The 20,206-nt window shown below is 40.2% G+C and overlaps 1 long non-coding RNA gene across 1 annotated transcript; it reads left to right on the top strand.

Moving 5' to 3' along the window:
• Window positions 1-1,094: 1,094 nt before the first annotated feature.
• Window positions 1,095-19,509, top strand: LOC121358753. Its single transcript, XR_005955944.1, has 3 exons — window positions 1,095-1,239; window positions 12,678-12,778; window positions 17,712-19,509. It is a non-coding gene; the product is annotated as an uncharacterized LOC121358753 (long non-coding RNA).
• The last annotated feature ends 697 nt before the right edge of the window (window positions 19,510-20,206 follow it).

Genomic DNA, 20,206 nt, shown 5'->3' with positions numbered 1-20,206 from the left:
GCCAGTTTTGAACTCTGAAACTGAGAAGTCTCTAGGTCACTCTAAAGTTGCCCAGAGACAAGGCAAGTTAAAGTATCTTTTTTGCCATTCAAAAGCAAGATAAATTGTTCATAGAGAGAACCACTATTACTACTATATAAGTTATTCACTTCAACACCTTTCTCATATCATATCAAGTTAATGACCATTTTGTGTGTCTGGTATACATCCAGAACCCCTGTTATGAAGTCAAGGTTGCGTGAGATAACCCAGTTTGCATTAGTAAATGCTGCAGAACACTATATTATTTTGACAATTATCATAAAGCTACATAAACCATACTTTTAAGATTTTTTTTCTAAAGGATAAGAAGTGAAGATTAAATACTGAACTCTGATTTTCAGAAATATTACATACACCTCCCCCACCTTCATATCATAATAGCAAATTATTGGGAACCTGAAAGATAAGAGCCATGGTTTTTTTGCTTTTATGTACCTAAAATGTAGCACTCTTTAGAAGAAACCTAAGTATTCTCTCTACTGCAACCACATTAATTCCAGAAGAAACCTCTGCCTTCTCTGGTATTTACGTTTTCCTAATATCCACTTAAAAATTTTGACTTTCTCAATGGTTCCAGCAGTTTCATGTTGTAAGGTTTTGAAGCTGATTTAAAATTTCACCATGCATTTTTGTATTTTGATCAAGAACTCAAACTGGGACTTAAAGGCTTTTGTCCTATTCAGAAGTTACCCATGTGCAAAAACATTCTTCTGAAACCTATGGGAAAGAAATGGGTGCCTTTACAACATGCCTGGAAGGTAATTGGAAATCACTGTGCTCCATTTTTCAAGAATAAGAACCATAAACTCCCCTCCTGGAATGGCATAAAGCACGCACGTTTTCTCTCTGAAAGGCATAAACTCAGCGTTTCTATGCGTACCTATGATATGGTGGTTGGAAAGGCATTTGGAAGCGTTCCTTTAACAATAGTCACATCACCATCCTCCTATCTGTGCTGGCTGTAGTGGAGACAGGGCATTGTTTACCCCAGTGCTGTTGTATAGCAACCCTGGGAGTTGGAGGCATAGCTGTGTGCGGTGCTTGGCGCAGCCTTGTGTGTGCTGCGCATGGTACGGACAGTGATCCTTGGTAAGCCAGGCTCTGCTGCAGGCAGAGAACCAGCCAGAACAGCCCTGTCCTGATGCATGGTGCAGCCAGGGGAGAAGGGAACGGGACAAAACTGCTCGTCTTTCCTAGGTGTGTACCTGTGCCTCAATGATTTCATTCAGTCCTGAACTAGTAATGGAAAATCTTGCATGGCTACAACTCAATGTATCATAGTCTGTGTTTGTAACTGAGTTGGCTTGAGTTAACAGTACCTTTAGAGATACACTGCTTGCAAAACATGCACCACTAGCCAAAGAATGCCTTTTATCAAGATGGGTTAGGAATATCCAGTGCTTCCCTATAGGCATGTCACTACCTGTAGCTGAATTTAATAACACTAGATTATTGTAGTGTGGTTTTTACTGGCTTTTTTTCTTCATTCTTTTGAATCTATTTACTTAATTTTCCTACCATCAAGAGAAAAACAACTATGAATACTTGCAAAAGCAGGGTCAGATGGTGAGACTGGATTGAAAGAAGGTATTTAGATTCTTCAGATGGTGCTCAAGAGAGCTGTGGGCTCAGCTATGCTACACAGCCAAATACACTATAGAGATCTCTGAGCCAATGCCATGATCGGAAGCTCTGTTAGTGTTGTTCTGTTCTCCCTGGGCTAATTAACAGAGGTGCCTCTCAGCATACCTAATTAGCTCTGTTCCTGCAGCATCCTCAGGGGCAGGGCTAATTAGCGTGGGTGCTTTGCTATACAGACACAGCTACATTGCCTCTGGGATCTAAGCTAGCATCCGTGCGTGGCATTGCAACGCACCGTGTAGACAAGCCAGTTTCCTCAAAGCTACTCAGGATCTCTAACAGCCCTTTGCTGTGTGGACTTGCCTGGTGCATTAATGAGACCCCAGAAGCTTATGCAGGGAGAAGGATAGCAACTTGGGATGTGGGCTAGAGGGTAACATTTTAGGACACATTTTAGATGTTTCAGGATGAGTCCCAGATTCATTTGCTTTTACTTTACATCTACTTCTTACCTTTTTAATAAAAAAAGTGTAAAAAATAATCACCACCTGTGGTAGAGGCAAACAAATAGGCCTATATTGAGACAAATGATGTCTGAACCTGCTACCTTGCAGCTTGCTGGTTTTTGCTTTTCGCAGCTAAAAGATAGTTATGAACTAACGAACTGAAGCATTTTTAAAGCAAATTTCCCTATTGCTCTGGTGAAATAGTAATGATAACAAAGCATTCTTTATGGTTTTACAGATGCTGCTCTCTCTAATCTTTAAATGCTTTGCAAGCATGAGTAAGCACAGCTTCATATGAGCCCGTGATAAGGCAATACGATTCCCATAGTATGAGCAGTAAATCTGAGATGTGAAGCCCAGCCAAAAGTAACTTGCATTTATTAGAAAGAGCGTGTCCTCCATGGTTTAACTTATTATTGCACCGTGCATCTCAGAATTTCCTTGTACAGACATTTTTCTTATCAGGACTATTTTACCCCACTGATATCAATTGATTGCAGGTTCAGTTTAGCTGAGCTGACTTGAAAATATTGCATTGCACCATATGAGAGTTGCAGAAAGGTGGCTTAATATTCACAAAGGGGCTGTACACTGTAGAGGGCTGATAAACAAAAGATCCACTGTTTCTGTCTTCTGCTTACAGTATCAGTAGCAACAGGCTGCACTGATACCTTCCCTGATAGCTCAGCCTTGCACAGAAAAACAGTGCCATTTGTGGCTACAAATTTTAGCTTCTTCATGGAGTCCTCCGGGGCTCAGAATCTCTCAGGAGCTCAGTGGGAGACTCTTCCCAATTAATAGAAAAGAGCTGTTAGAGACAGCCTAATGCACCTCTTAATCTTGTTTCACTTTATTCTCTTCATTCTAAAAACCTCAGAGGTACATAACATACAGCTATCCAATTTTCTCTCCTTCCCACAAGGAAAGCCTGTGGCTATACCTGCGTCATATCTGAAGTGATCTTGGGAGTGTTCTGCAGTGCTCACTGTGTCTTTGCTGTGTAGTGTTCTGGCTGCCTGTAAGCTCAACCTCCTCTGGCAAATGATGGTGATGCCCATTTGTGAAAGATTCTCTCTTTACTGGGAGAACAGAGTTGGATGCATGGAAGTGACCTGGCCAGGCAAAGGGGAGTGGCTGCAGGAGTTCCTTTGCAGCCATGTATGCTTGACATGCACAGATCAGCCAAGAATGCGCACCAGCAGGAAAAAAAAATTGAGACAATCTCTAGCCATGTCTTTAAATGCAGCCTCAAGGATGGCCTCTGCATCTCTCCCTTCCAGTAGGGAGAAGTGCTGTGAGACACTGAGCCTTTGCAGCATTTCTCTAGAAATGCACGAAGGAGAGGGGTCTCTTGCAGCTAAATCATGCTGTGACCAGTTCCACAGCCACCTACCAAACCCTGCTGTGGTGCAAAAGGGGCACATCCTCCTGACCTTCCTGCTTGGATCAGTTGTAGTTAGGTACAATGTCTGAGTCTTCAAACAAGAGATGAGCAAGACCTCTTAGTTAGAGCTCTGTACAACACCGTCTTCAAAGAAATGACTTGTGGCTTTAATGGATGGTCGGATGCCATTAGTGAACAGCATTATTCACATGTATGGATCCTCCTTCTCAGAAATCCCAGAAACATTCCTGCTTGAGCTATGTGCAAAATAAATCTGGGATTAAAAAAAAAAAAAAAAGCCTTCCAAGCAGAGAGGAACAAGAGACAAAGAGATGTGTGTCTCAGCAAGACTTCCACAGAGAAGCCTCAACATGTGTGCAAGGTGAAAAAGAATAACAGGATGACGTCAGCGTTGGCTGGTGATGGGCAAGGGAGGGCCCTTTTCATCACAGTCTGGCAGAGAAACACAAGGCTTCAGCAGAGGGAGGAAGTACAGATCCTTACTTCAGAAATATAAATCCTTTTTTAATAAGTGACTGAAACGGTAGGAGCTCCTAAAGAAAGACAGCTTTCCTGCTCCTTGTACCTTTAACTCTTTCCCTGCATGATGGAATGTTGCTAATGCTTTCACTTTCCTGCTCTACTCTCCTGTGCATTTTGAGGAGAGCGAGCGAGCCGTGTTACCTAACACAAAGAGGGCTCCAAAAGGTCAAAAATCAATGCCAAGACCTGCACCAGAACTACTGGAAGCCAGGGCAGTTGCAGAATGCCCAGTGGGTGTATGATCCCATGGGATCCACAGAGTAGGGCTTTTAAAGGAAAAGACATCCATGTTCTTATTTACGGTAATTTTTTTTTTTCTTTTTTTTTTTTCTTTTCCCTGAGGCTTAGGTTCCAGTAACAGATTCATCTTGTCTTTTTTGAGAAATGCATTTACTCACCTAACCCCTGTCTATTGTCAATGAGGCTAAATAGGCATGTCTAGAGAGCAATTCATCCCATGTGTGATACTGTGGAGAGGTGGGCGTGGTGATGGTGAAAATAAGTGCCTTTGGGAAGGGTCTGCCTGCTCCAGCTGACCACACAGGAAGGCCAGGGAACTTTCTGGGGCTGTTTTTTGTTTGGCAAAAATTTGAGCATTGAACTGCTGCCTATGGTTTTGATTTGGCTGAAGCAAGGAAGTGCTGGAGAATACAAGAAAGAGGTTAAAGCCCTGAACATTAACCAGGCATCACAGAGGTGTAGGTAAGGGCCCACACCTCTGAATAAAGGATGCAGATAAGGTAAACAGTCATAAATCTAATATAATCTAACTTGTACTTGAACAATTGCTAGCAAGACCTGAACATAAGATAGGAAATTAGTATTTGCATACTGGTTTTGGTCTATTACTGTTGAAATTGTGATCAGGTTTAGAAGCTATAACAATTTACAGAGAATAGAAAAAATATTTTGTAGAACAGATAAAACATAATGAATCACCTAGTGCCATAATGCAAAATTTTCCACTCCCATCCTTATGTTTTATTCTGATATCTGCAATTCACCACTTCAAACAAAACAAATAGTTTTTTATTTACTTTTTTATTTACTTTGTGCCACAAAAGTCAAGGCTAGTTTTCATAGGAATATTTAATTTTAATGTCGAGATAAGAGTGACCAACCCAGGTTCAGACACAATTTTATCAGTGCAGTCTAACATATAAATCCTGTTTCAACGACACTTGCCTCAAATGAAAAGCAGGTATGCTAGCACAGACGAGAGATTTCCCAGTCTAATGCATCCCAGATGATTCCAGGCTGGGCATATCTGTGCAATCTGAGACTGGCAACTGTCCCTCGCTCTCTGCTGCTTTTGTTGGAGCCAGTGGCCAGACGAGGTACTAGGCAAGGCTGAGTCTGCTGGGGTCTGAGATGGTGCAGAATTCTGCTGAAAAGAGAAAGACTCATGAGAACAACTTGATTCTGTGTTTTTCCCACCAGAGGCTAATTTTAGCAAAACTGTCCTTAGCACATGTGTGTGGGAGGGCAGACATTTCCTTCTTTACATGACCTTTGTATAAAACTAAATCCAGAGAAGTGATTTTTCTCTTCCTCCCCTATTTTCAGATTTCTGGAGACTCACTGGTGGGGAAAAAAAAAAAAAAGAAAAATATGGAAATCTGTGGTTTGTGCAAAGGAGCAAATTTAAATAGGAAGCAATTTAGCAGAAAGTTTCTTGCTGTGACTTGAAACTATACCAAAACGTTTGGTATAATGTCCCAGAGCTGTTTTCCTGCTGTTCTGCTCATGACTTGATTTATGAGTTTATGTGTGCCTAACAGGTAGAATCTGGGTTGGGACATATATTTTTGTTCAGGCTACAATTCCTTCCTGTGCCCTCTCTCTGCTTCTCCAGCTTCCCATGGCAGCAGAAAAATTAGGGCATGTGTGTAAAAGTGCTGTTTTCTTCCTCGGCCCATTGTGCTGGCTGAATGACTCATAAACCAAACATTGATAAAATCAACTGACAGTTATTTAAACCTGAGGTTTCAGGTTAAGGAGTAACAGTGCAAACATAGCTGGTGAGAGGCTGTTTGCAGTGCATGTGCTTGTGTGTTAAATCCTGAGAATTTTGAAGGGCTGTTTCACAAAGTTCCATAAAGCAAAGTTGTAAGATGATATAGGGAGTCCATGTTAAGGCGTCTGTTTTTGTGATGCTATTGAGGTGTACCTGCTTCTCAGGTACCCCCCAAAAACCTGCAACTCATCCCTGAGCTCAGCAGAGTGAACACCTGTAGTTTTCCTGGGAAGCACCTTTTGCTAGTAACAGAAGTGCTGGTCACCTGTGACTGCCTCCTGAAAAAGGAAGGTATAGAATGTTAGTTTAAAAAGACATTACTGTTGTGTAAGTACTTGCAATAAATTAGGCTGTGCCTGGGAATGTTCCCATTTGGGCCATGGTATTATCTGCCCCAACCCTTTTGAGAAATCTGGTAATTTTGGAAATTTTGGTCATTGCAGAGGCCACTCCAACAGGCAGGCTGCACATAGGCACTCACTTCCAGCAGCTGAAGGAGGCAGCTAACACAGACATGGCATGGGCCATTTGCAGGAGAGTTCTCAGATACGGCCACAGGCAGATTTCATAGTCTCATTCTTTCAACATAGGTATATGAACTATGATGCTGTTGCTGTCAGAATTGTTTAAATTTAGAAAATCTGGCTTGAGGGTAGGATTTTTTTTTTTTTTTTTTTTTTTTGTATCTGATTCTATTCGGGTTTTTTTTTTTTTTTTTTTTTTTTTTTGTTTTTTTTTTGTATCTGATTCTATTTCACAATTCCACAACTTCTTTCCTGTAGAGAGAAGAGTCGCCTTTCTGCTGCTTAGTTATTTCTTTCTGGTCTTACTGCTAATAACTGATACAGACACCAGGGTGAAAAAACTTGTTGAGACCAAGACTGAAGCAGTGAAACACCAGGGAATATACAAAGCCAGCCAGCAGCAGACAGGAACCATCTCAGTTCTTGTCCTTTCCTGTAGTGGTAACAGGAAATGGAAGAGCCTTTGGGATACGTTCTCACTTTTCCTCTTCTTACCTTTATGTCAGTGTATTTTTTCCAGCAGTTGTTCACCCTTCCTTGCCCCCAGAAATTTAAGTATGTGTATGGTTCCTAGGAAAACCTGAGATAAAATATAATTTATATTATATTTTATTCTATTTTGTTAGTATAGGCAGCAAGATGGCCTAGTTTAAATGCTGAAATAGGGTTTTTTTTACATTTGCTTTCTGGTTTGTGGAGGTTTTTCCCTCTAGAAAATCCATCCAAAATCTTTACTTTAAAAATACCACTCTGGACAAGAAAAAAAAGTGAGATTCTGCTTAGACAGCCTGTGGGTGTTTTAATGATAGATGGATTACTGCATTCATGTCATCCTCCTGTAGTGATTTTGACTATTTTTTCTTGTTTTGGGTAAAAGGTGGATTTGAGATTTTTTTTTTTTAAATTCTGGTCAGAAGCATGGGATGACCTTGAGAGGAATGGTTGGATCTTCTGCCTACAGACCTTCTCGCAGGCTGTGATCTATTTGCCTGTATCAATTGGCAGCAGTGATTTCATTCTGTTAGCTGCATTGCACTGAATTGTATATTCATTTAGGAACAGAGAGACTTTGATCACACTGACATGTGTGACCTTTAGGCTTAGGCTTTACTGGGGTTATTAAGTTAAACTGCTTAAAACCCTGGAAACATTTGTAAACAAGGTATATGAACACACAAAAATGTCCTAGAACAATTTAGAAATAGTACAATTAGTGTTTGGAGTAGCATACTCTCAGTACATTTACAATTCAGTGTTTGAAACCAAGCTAATTAAGTTCAAAACTGGACACAAGAATTAATTTCAATCACCTAATCTTCCATTATGTGTTCACAGTTCATCAGAGGACTCATGAAAAATTCATAATTTCCAGGAATAGGAAATTCTTAGAAAAAGCTGCAGTTGAACATTGGAAACTGGAAGACAAAACTTAATCAGGTCTTGTTTGTACAAGTCCTGTTCGGTCGATGCAATTACAAAATGTTCATTCCTGTTGTGTGAGCATGACCCAACTGAGATATGAAACTGGAGTTATTTTTCTGAAACCACATCCCAGTGTACTTCACAGCTGTGTCTTTTTATCTTCTGGTGTTGTTTTGGACAACAATATGATAGAAACCATACAGGCTCTATCTTGGTTGCTAGCTGTAACACAGCAATGTCTGTAAAGTAATGCACAATCCTGAGTGCAGCTCAACCTCCTGACTTCCTCCATGTTACCTCCCTTAAGTTTTGTACTGAATCTGAGTCAGCAGTGCCCTGGCAGCCAGGAAGGCCATACCTGTCCTGGGGTGCATCAGGCACAGCATTGCAGCTGGGCAAGGGAGGGGATTGTCCTGCTCTGCTCTGTACTGGGGCAGCCTCACCTTGAGTTCTGGGGGCACTTCTGGTCACTGCAGTCTGAAAAACACATTAAACTATTACAGAGTGTCCAAAGGAGGGACAAGAGAATTGTGAAAGTCCTTGAGGGGAAGCCATATGAGGAGTGGCTGAGGTCACTTGGTCTGTTCAGCCTGGAGAAGACTAGGGGAGACCTCATTGCAGTTACAACTTCTCATGAGGGGAAGAGGAGGGGCAGACACTGATGTCTTCTCTGTGGTGAGCAGTTATAGGGCTCAAGGAAACGGCACGAAGTTGTGTCAGGAGAGGTTTAGGTTGGCTATCAGGAAAAAAATTTTCTCCTAGAGAGTGGCTGGGCACTGGAAGAGGCTCCCCAGGAAGTGGTCACAGCACCAAACCTGACAGAGTTCAAGAAGCATTTGGACAATGCTCTCATGTACATGATGTGATTCTTGGGGTGTCCTGTGCAGGGCCAGGAGTTGGATTCGATGATCCTGATGGGTTCCTTTGAACTCAGTTATTCTATTATTCTCTGTTTCTATTCACAATATTTTCAGCTGTTTTCCCAGAAACTGATCTTGCTTGTATTACCTTGCAGAAATTAAAAAGCCACAACTCTGGAAAGTAGACAAAATCTTCATGAAAATTATCTGCACTTTCTTTGAATGATGAAATACTTTGGTTTTTTTTTTAAAGCTTGTTAGGAAAACCCCTTCCCAAGGACTTAATAAAACTTTGTAATCTTCAGTCTGTATAATGACAGATAGAAGGGAAAAACACTTTAATGACCAGGAGGTCATCAAAGTTACTTATCCAAATAAAGATCAATTGGATGAGCTCTGTTACATGGGATAAGTGATAAGAATAAGGTGCTCCATCCAAGTGCTTTGAACAAGTTAAGTTATGCCTTCTTTCCCCTGTAGCATCAAATAGTAGCTTCCTCTTCCAAAGTGTTTTGTTCTGGTTTTGTGCAGTATGAATTTCATAGGTCATTCTCTCTCAGTGGTAGGAAGGGAATTTTTTGTGAAACTTATGTTTGCTTCATAGGAGTCAAAGTTGTGTACAAAATTTCAGTCTGCTTTGTGAGGCAGTGGCAACAGCTTAAAGTGCAAGTAGTATATTTATAGTGGATTGTAGTGATGCTGAGTAAGTGTGTCCAGAGAAACGGATTTCCCCAACCTGGGACGTATTTCTGGAACTCCCAAGAATTGTAAAAACATAGTAATAATTTTCTATTCATGTACAACCTAGCATTGAAATACAGGAAAAGAACAGAAGGAGTCAAGGTAGAATGAGAGACTTTGGTGGTTATGCCTGGTTAGACAGATAGCACATGTTCTCATAAGCCAAGTTTCTAAACCAAAGGCAAATTTGGATAAACAACAGATGATATCTAAATTTTCATTAATCTTGCTCATTAATGTCTATTTCTGTGCCTCTCTTGCAACTATCTTTGCATGCTCCTCTAAAATATGTGTATTGTCTCCTTCTCAAGGTCTCTTTCTGACAGAAATGCCCTGAAGAAGTGAGTCAGTAAAATACTTACTAAAATTTCTAAACATTTCTAAACATCTAGCTTCTAAAACATCTAAATACCAACCATCTCATGATGGGTAAATACTGATGTAAATCAGGGTGACTTGATTTATTTCATTATTTCAAACTTTTTCTTGACACTTTATTACAGTTCATTTGGAAACAGGTTACAAAACCTTCCTAACAAGCTTGTCATGTGAATTTCCCGTGCAATCAGTAATTAATGATGGTGATATCTGAAGCAAAGCTTTCAAATTCTTTAGTGTTTTCTAATCGTATTTAGTACTAAATTTTTTGGTTGGTGTTTCCTGCAAGTGAGATCCTGCAATTTCTTGCATTTACTACTACATGTTGTAAGTCACACAAAGCTTGGATCTGTTCACTAGCAAATAATATTGTCACCAGGATTGTTCTTTTTCATTATTCCAGTTTTTGGGAAGGTTGGGTCTTCCTGGGTGGCTTTGAAGTCACTTCTGCTATTTTTGTTGAAGACCACTCCTGGAAAGCTTTCTGTTTGTTCTCCTGCCCTGGGTAGTGGGGATGATAAAACTGGGGTGCAGCTGTTCATATGTATAAGTGGGAAAAAAATACTTCATTTTGAACACAGCTAAATCCCTTCAAAGACTGCTACTTCTCTTCTGAGCCAATGTGATATGTGAACAGCAGGCTTTCCCCAGAAATGGGTAGGACTTCCAAGTTAGTGCTGATGAGATTGTAGTAGCGTGGGGCCACACTTGGAGCATACTCTGGGCAGGCTCTGGCCATGTCCAGTGTGAGCAGCTCCTTTTTTTTTGCTCTGGAAAGTGGGGTGGTTCAGGAGAAGAAGGGAAGAGCAAGCGATCAAGGAGAAAACAGGAGGAGCTGAGTAGCACATGACAGAACTGAACTTGGCACCGTAACAGAAATGTGAACCAGAACAATCTCCTAAACACTCTGCCAGTGTTGGTTATGTGGGTGGGAGCTCAGGTGCAGGTGCAGTGTCCATTCTCCACGAGGGACTGACATACAATAAAACAAAGTTAAAACAGAAAGGGAAGTGTAACTTGCCCACTGAAGTGCTAAAAGGACTCTGCAAGTGAGAGGTGAGGTAGGCAAAGATGACCAGGATGAAAAATTGATTAGGGTCATATTGGGATACTAGTAAAGCAGAATGTTGCATAGAAAATGAATGCCATGAAAAACACTTGAAAGAGTATGGTTTTAATAACAGAGTACAACTGCATTATGTTTAGCAGATGCCTGCTAGAGTATTTACTCTCCCACCTCCAAGATTTGCCCCCAACATAAAATCTGAGAAGAGATGAAAAGATGCTGCCAGTAAATGTTCTTTTTAGCAAAATAAGACTAATACTGATTTATCTCTAACATAGCATCCAAAATGTATTTGGTGTGTGAAAGATCTGAGGCAAAATAATTAATCCTGCTGTTGAGCCTAAGAGATTAAAATCCTGTTGCTTCTTTTCTCCCTCCTCAGAGTGCATTTAACACAGGGTTTGACCAAATCCTATTCATGTTGCTGGGATGATTCCTGTTGCCTTCAGTCAGGTTTCTCTAGGAATGCACCTTATATTCTCTAGGAATGCACCTTATATTCTCTCATAACATTTAATGTCAGGTTTTAAGTTCAGCTCCAGTAGCATGGCTTGAAAAGCGACAGGAATCAAGTACTTATGCACTAATTTTTCAATATTCAGGTATTAATATTGAATTTTGACCATTGTTTCTAGTCTCTCACCTACGGGAATGCCAAGTAACTTTATACTACAACTGCAAATGCTGTAGTTTACTTCTAATGGTTCTTCAAGACTGTGAAATGATTTATTAAGACAGGATCTGTATCAAAGAGATTACAGACCAGAAGTACTCTGATTAAAATATTTGGCAGTCCATGTTTATTTCAAGATACGTTAAGAGACTAAAAGAATGATCTATAAAAAAGAAGTTACTGTAATGAGTAAAATATTTTTCTTCTTGTGTCTAAAAACTTTTTCTAAATTATGCATTTCACCTCTTCAAAGAATTAAGAAATTGCATAAACAACTGCATATTTTCCCTTGCAGGAAATTCTACGGTACTGCCAAATTAATTCCAGATAAATCCTTCCTGGTTTTCTGTCTCATTGTGTATCAAAGTGATAGCTAGCATGCTATCCAGATCATTGCTTCAACCAGGTAGTTTATTTTCTGGGTAGATAACACCTTAGAGACATATCATGAAATTGAAACATTAAGCAAAAACTTATAACCTAGATGTAAATTACTGGTCTTTGAAAAATTATTGAAGTTGCTCCTAACCTCATATGTATAATTTTTTCAGGTCTCACTGACCCACCTATATTTAGTTGTCATGAAGGCCACCTAAATTTATAAAGGGCTCTGAGTTATCTCAAGGTATTTACACAAGTGTACCTAAACATGTGTTGCCTAGATTCAACACAACAAACTTTGGAGCATGTGGTCACACTTTAAAAGACTTCTGCAGTTCATCAAGAAGCCAAAGCTTTGACCATGTGTCCTCAGGTGACTGGTTAGGTAATATTTGTACACTCTACAGAAAAACAATAGGTTTGTATAGAGAATTGTGTAAATATTAGGTATTATGGTTATTATTTGTCTTTTTGCAAATGACAGCCTGTTTAATTGTTGAACATATTTATTGGTCACTAAATCTATACTTCCATGGTCCTCACCTCTTGTTTTCTGCAGACCTTACATTTCCTTTGAAGGAGGAAATCTCTGCTGTACCCATGGAATGAGAAGGACTTGGATGCAGCACTAAGACTTCTCTCTTCATCCCTCATGAGCAGGTGTGCTGACCTTTGCTATAGAGGACTGTGTTTTGGCCTGCAGGAAGGGTCCCTGCAGCCATCCCATACCATGCAGGGTCCCCATACTGTGCCCTTATGCAGCACAGCTTGTGGTACAAACTGCATGTGGGTGCTTGGGGGCACTGGGTTTTCTAAGGGGAAGCTGCTGTGAGGAAGCTCTGGCCCATTCATCTTCTCTCTAAGGTGCTCCATACAGCAAACCCAGAACTAATCTGGGCATCCACCGTGCCTGGGGAAGAGTCTGCCATGTCATGCAAGACACAAAACTGGGTTTTCTTCAAGCTTGCAGCAAATTTGGGACAGTGCAGGGCTTTGCAGGCTGTCTGCCCCTGTTGGCTGAGGGGTGGGGGTGTTTGCTGGCCAGCATTCCTCCACCCCAGCTGCTGGTGGCTCCAGGGAGTGACACTCCTGCCAGAGCCCCCACACCCTCATGCTGCCCTGGGCTGGCTTCCTCTAGAAGGCCATTGGGCCTGCCTTCCAAAATGAGGCATTTCTCGTCCATCTCAACAGATCTTGGTTTAATTTGGGTGGTGAGTGTTTACAGATTATACCCTTAATAATGCTTCTGTGACAGCTGTTTTGTCCAGCTTTCATCATGATGTAAATGTTTTTAGCCAAGGAGCCTTGGATACCTACTAACATGGTACACTTTCTCACGTGTTTGCCAATTTGCTTTTTATTTCTCTAGGAAACTACCTGAATTCATAATGTATGGTTTTTGCCCAAGAAATTAACTGAATTCACAATATATATATATATATTTTTTTTCTCTTTAGTTCTCTTTCAGGGTAATGTTTAATCCACTATTTGAAGCAGGTTTTTCATTCTCTTCTCTGTAATAAATTACTAAATTGAAAGAAATGGAACTAAGATCCTGTAGCTTAAATTTGCTGAGCTTTTGTTCTGAGGTTGAACAGTGAATCTTAGAAAGCTTGTTTTTCATTTGTCCTGAAACCTTGCCCCTCCTGCCTCCTTCTTTTCATGCCAATAAAAGGTAACCAGAGACAGCTTGGGGCTCTCTTTCTGCCTCCCTTGAATGGGAGTGTCTTCTGAATGCCTCTTTCATGTACCTGCACAAACCCTGCTCTGCTAAACCGCTATGGCCGGGGTTCTCAAAGGCTGGATAGGTTTTCATTGCCTGCATTTCTGGTCTGAAGCAGACTGAGAGAAATGAGTGTTAAGTAAACGCGGTGGCAGCCCTGCCAACGTCAGCATTCCAGCCTGCAGTGTTACTTTGGACCAGGACACTGCCAGCACAGACTTCTACACATCCAGCTGTCAGGGAGTTGTTTTACTTGCTCGCTGTTGAAAAGAAGAGGGATGCATGGCAGAGCAAAGACTGGCAAGTCTAGTTTTTATGAGGCTGTTTATTTTTTTCTATAACAAGAGTGTGGTGCCTTATGGATGTTGAATGGGAATTTAATACAGTGATAAAGTAAAATTGTAAACTTACCAAGACTGTTTTCAGCTGCCTTTGTTCTGCACCTCTAAGCATCTGCAGAAAACATGTTCAACAGCACTCAGATAATTCTGTGAATTTATATGTGATCTTATTCAGCACCTTCTGCAGAAACCAATCACCTTACTACAGCTGATTGAAGTTAATAGAAAATGAAGGTGTCTGTCTTTCCATAGCAGGCCTTATGTATGTGAAGTCAGTTTTAAAAAACTGTGAAGCACACAGGTTTTTAAGTGAAAGCAGAGGTTTATTTTCAGCTTTATGTCAAGAGAATTTTACAAATCCTATGTTGCAGTTTAGAGATCAAGACTTAGGAAACACTGATATTTGACAACGGTGGGGTGTGTATCTGGTGATTTTAGCAGTCAGGGCAAATTTCAAACACCCTAACGTCCAGCTAACAGTGGAATTTACACATGGAAGGATTGTGTGTTCATAACTTCCTATATAATAATGTCAGGGTATTGTCTGTTGTAGCAGGCAAAAGAACCTGCATTGGATGAATTAGGCCTTTGTTTGCACAAACACCTAGGCATTGTGTAGGCAGGAAAATTTTCCCCCTTCTACCAAAAGAACCTTATTCCTTTACCACATGTAGGCACTCATATAAATTCAAGACCTTCCCAAGTAAAGACAGTTTTATTTAGGAGTGAGAATGTGTGCTCAAGCAGTTATTTTTCAAAAAATATAGTATGGCTTATGCACTTCACTTTCTTCCAGTTGCTGCCTTGTGACCTAGAGAGGTTACTCCTGTCCGAGCTGCTTGTTCAAGGTCTTTTGTTGGGTGATGCTATTCCCATTGCTCTGTCATGCAGCTGAGGTACTGCCCTTCCTGTTTTACTTCCCGTGAGCCAGTGTCTGTAGCTGCAATGGAGGCATCTTGAGACATGTCAGGATTACCTGGTTAGGGTACCTAGCATGGATATAATAGTGATGACCAGAGTAGTGCAGTGGTGATGTTAGTATTGACTTCTCATCCTAATATCTGTTATATTAGGAAGAAAATGACAGGTGAAAAGGATTGTCAGGATTGTAACTGTAGAAGTACCAATTCAGTGCATATATTGCTCTGCAGCGGTCCTGTGTCACCCATGACCTGTGGCAGACACAGTGGGCAGGCACTCAGAGATGTCCTGTGGTGCAGGTGGACAGGAGGGCTGGTTGAGCAGAGACAGGAGGTGTGGGGCAAACAGTCCCACCAAACCCAGCCAGGCATCTCCATCATGCCCTGCAGTGCCATGACTCCTGTGACTCTTCACGTCAGCACAATTCTGGATGCTCAGAAACATAAGCTAGAGTAGAGTAGCTTGCCCTAATAATTTTCAGCATGAGTTCTCAGAGCATCTGAAGTGATGTTTGCAAAAATGTGTGTGTAGAGCTACTAGTCTCCAACTGGTGGTCCCAGAAGAAAATTCACATGCAGGCTTCAGAGTGACCACTGATGAAGAATGCAACAGCTTCTTGGAAATGGGATGTAAAATAACTTTAACAGGGCAGCTTCTCTGTGTACTCAAACCAGGGCTAATACACCTTGGATTTAAAGTGATGGCAAGTATAACTTTCTGATAATGAAGACCCTTTTCCTCTTTCGCCTTTTTTTATTCTTGCAAGTATATGCTACCACATCATTAGGATGTCTTTTTCGTTTTTTTACTCCTGATTGATGGTGCAGTGTTATTTGTTTAGTCATTATTTTTAGTTTTGTATGTAGCTGTTTGTCTGTTTATTGAAATGATCTGCTACCCTGATCAAAGAAAAAGCATGAAATCCCACGTGTTGCACTATTGAGAGCAACAACAATGAAGCTACCCTTTCACCCTTGACTTTCTTTTAACCCTAATTTTGAAAGACAGTAGCAAACAATTCTGCTAACTTCTTAAGTAAAGGAATATTCAAACTAGCTCGATTGTAATGCAGTGTTCTTTTAAAGTGAATGGAAGGTCTGGGAGTAATGCATACAAACACAGAGGCTGGGTAAGTTCATTACTTTGGAGTTTCTGATGTAGTAATAGCAGTGAAATGGTTAAAAGGCTGACTTTAAAGTGGTCACAATTAGGCTTCAAAGTTAACACCCCACCCCACTGAGATGAATGGGAGCAGTTGACATTTCTTAGTGCTATTGTTTCAGTCTGGCTTGCTATAGCTTCTAAAATAAGACAACAGTACATCTGTTTACATTCTGCTTCCGCAAACCCAGATGGACTAGAAACTTCATTGTTTTTTAAGTGGAAGCTTGGATTCTGGAGAATACAGCAATATCCACAGGGTATCAGTAGGAAGAAGAGCTGAAAGCCGCCTTAATCACAGACATCTCTCCCTTCTCTATAAACTTCCATTGTCCCATGGCAAATATGTAAACCACAGGGGGAAAAATAAAGTAATATATATTTGAAGTACTTTTTACTTACAACATGATGTGCCTACAATAACTTCTCATCAAGTCCCTAGCTTGCAAATTTTCATAAGTGGATGTGATGTTTTGAACTTTTTTCTCTTTTAGTAGTTTGTAGAAGGTAAAAGTCTTGCATTTTACTGAATGTGGTAGCTTCTCTTAAGCCTCTCCTAGCAGAAAATTCTTCTGTCTCTAGAGAAGCCAGAGTTTCACCTAGGAGGGTTTGAGACTATGTGTTGTGTTCACATGGGTAGAATCCTTTAATTTACTTCTGAAACCGTTACAAAAGGTAAGATTTTTGAGAGGAATGTTTTGCGTTTTTCTGATACTTTCATATGGGCAGCTACATTAGCTGGAGTAAGATCTTAGGAGCTGGAATGGATTAATAAAGGTGCAAGTAGGGCCAGAATTTGGAGCAGATGGTCTCTATTACCCCATGCCTCAGTTCGTGTAGGGAGTACACAGTGTCCTCTCAGACTTTTGTTGAGGGTCTGCACAGTGGCACACTGCCCTCAGTAGCAGCCAGAGCCCTATGAGAGCTCCTCTGATAAAAGAGACCCATTAGATATGCTTAGGCTGTAGATTGAAACCAGCTGTGAATCTGTCGGAAAGATTTTCCTCATTGTGCTTTCATCAGGGTGGAAAGTTTGCGGCTTGTTTTGCATATATATGTATTTTGGGCTTGGTTGCTCTGACTTTGTGAGTCCTAGAGCCTGCCAGTGATAAGAGCTCTCATGCATACAGGCTCCTTTTGTATCCTGGCACTCAGAGATCCTGCCTTCCTTTTGCCCATGGACAGCACAGCTTGTGCCTTGGAAGTGCTGTTGTGGGCTCTCCCAACTGGTGTCTCCCAGATTTCAACCCTGGGTGAGTTGGATGGTGAAGGCAGGCGTGCAATCTGTGGTTTGGGCTCGTGACACTTGTTTCCTGCCCAACTTCAAGCTGCATTCTTGTCTGACCATAAAATACAGTGGCCCTGAGCCTTGATAGGCCTCCAAGTTGTCTGAGACTACTGTGGGCATTTTGAGAGTGTAAACTGTTTCCTCTCTTGTTCTCCTCAGGTCCTGTGTTATGTGGAAGCCTGCAGCGGTCGGGTCTGGATGAAGAAAATACCTCAGAAAACCCAAGAGGAATACTTGCTTTGAAAGTTACTCTCATGAGATTATTTTATCTTTCTAATAAAAAAATTGATTTAAAAATAAAATAATGATAAATCATGCTGGGGAAACCAATTCCAATATGATAAAACTCCTACAGTGTGAGGCAAGAACCACTCAATCAACTGCAAGGAGAAAGGCATGTTATTTAATCAAACACAGGGTTAGAGAACAGCATCAAATATGCATTTTTGGTATTTGTTTCCATTTTTTCTAGTAGATTTCTGACTGGATTTCTTTGGTTATTGCATAGACTTGAGTTACATCTTGTGCATCTTGTGAAAGAAGATAGATATCCTAATAGAGCTTTCGAATATAGTTAAAATTACTTCAGCAAGGCTACAGTAGGTCAGTGGCAGAGCTAGGAAAAGAAGTTAGGCAATGTTTTGCCCAGTTCTGTATATTTTAATTAGCAAACTGGCCTCCCTCCCTGAATTACAATGGCATTGTGATACCTAAATGTTCAGAAGTCTAAGCTTTATATACTAACCCTAACACAGAGAATTTCTTGAACAGACTTTAAGAAATATATTGCTATAGCTTCTTTACCAGTTGTGCCCTAACCTGCTTTTTGCATGGTATTCAAGGATAATTTTGACAACAGAATTATCTTTAGGGAATATAAAATACCAGGGATTAAAAGGGACAGATTTAGACAGAGCAGGAATTTGCCAGCAGGACGATGTTCTAAAACAACTTCTGAAAAATTAACACATTATGGAAATAAGTTAATTTTTTTAACATTGTGCTCTTTTATTTTTCTTTTAGAAAAGAAAATGAAGCCTTCCATTATAGGACTATTTAGTTTTGAGTAAATTGTGTGTTTCCCTTTTGTGGTGTATTTCTCTAGTGAATTTATTTTTTGCATGCCTATTGCTCCCAGTTTCTGCTGGTCTGAGCTTGCTTGCCAGCTGGTATTTGCCACTAAGACTCAGAATCATGAGGTTTTCTTTGAGAAGCTTGGTACATTATGGCAGCCATTGTCCCACAGAAGAGGATGAAGGATGCAGACAGTTACTCCTGTGGGTCTCATGAGAAATGCAATAGTGAAAGAGCCCAGCAAATTGAAACAATATTTTTCAATTCATGAATACTAAAAATTCGAATGTCTTCCCAAAATAAACCCAAAGTTTTATTTCTTATTCTTTAAAAAATTCTTTAAAAAAAATTCTTTAAAAAAATCCCAACAAAACAGCTGATATTTACTTAATCATCCCAAGTTAGGAAAAAAATGTTGAATAAAAATGTTTTTTATAAGATTACATTTCCATATTTTTTTCAGCTCTAATTATGATAAGGTTGTACAAGGATTAATTTTATTCTTTCTTTGTCTCATCCTTTTTCCATCCTAGACAATGAAAATAGTTTAATCTAGCAGTTTTTACATTGTGGTCTGTGCACCAGAGCTGGCTTGTAAAACTTTTTCTTTCAGTGGTTTTATTGTTCAAGAACTGATGCTTCCTGTTACTTCTGGCCATGCATTTTGGTTTTGTGAATGAGTATTCTTAGATAAAAGAATAATACTAATCAAGTATATACCTTTTGTACAGCTTTATGTTATCATTAAATAAAAATGATACCAGAACTGCAGAGGTAACAACTCTTCTGAAAGGCTGAGTCAACACGAAAAAGAACAGTTAGCAGTGAATAAGAGAAATATGGGATACCTTCACTTCAGATATTCAGTAAGGAAGAGGAAACAGCACAGGTAAAACATAACATGGAGCTTTGCTCTTACTGCACGTAGTTTAAACTTGATGGTATGAGAACTGTGCTTTGGGCTGCTTTTCAAGGAAGGGAAAACTAATGGGGTTTTTATTAATGGCAGGGACTAGCATACCAAGTAGGACCAATTACAATTTAAATAGATAAGTGAAAGCTGCATGATTTTAGTTGCTGTGTCATACTGGTTTTCGTTTCCATTATGCCTTTTACAGTTTTATTGTTCTGGGGCTTCATACTTGTGTAGTTTGAAGGTTGCTGTGTACGTGATTAGATTCACTCCATACTGGGATATAGGCCAAGATATTAAAAGTGATTGTTTATTTTGAGCACCTCAATTTTTTAAGGGTCCAAACTAGAGAAATTTCAGAGTAGGGAAACTCAGTTGTTTGTGTGGTTTGTCAACATGACATGGAAAGAAAAAAGAAGAAAAAATGGGTGTGAACAAAATTCTTGTTCATTTCTCATTGTGTTGGTGTCTGATATTTGGTTTTCTGAATCAAGCTGACAAGATTTGGGTACTGTTGTCCTGGAAACTGGAATATGTACCTGGCTGTGATCCAGGCTTAAGGAAGTGAAGCTGAGTGGTGACATTACCCTGTCTCTCCATTTCTCTTCCCTAACCTTGATGCCTTAAGTTTTAACTTTCATATTTGTCAGATTCTCTGCTGCTTAGG

This window comes from Pyrgilauda ruficollis, unplaced genomic scaffold (genome assembly GCF_017590135.1).
Source record: "Pyrgilauda ruficollis isolate IOZ18807 unplaced genomic scaffold, ASM1759013v1 scaffold4, whole genome shotgun sequence".
NCBI lineage: Eukaryota > Metazoa > Chordata > Aves > Passeriformes > Passeridae > Pyrgilauda > Pyrgilauda ruficollis.
Note: the sequence above shows the minus strand (reverse complement) of the source record. Positions and strands in the feature narration are given on the sequence as shown.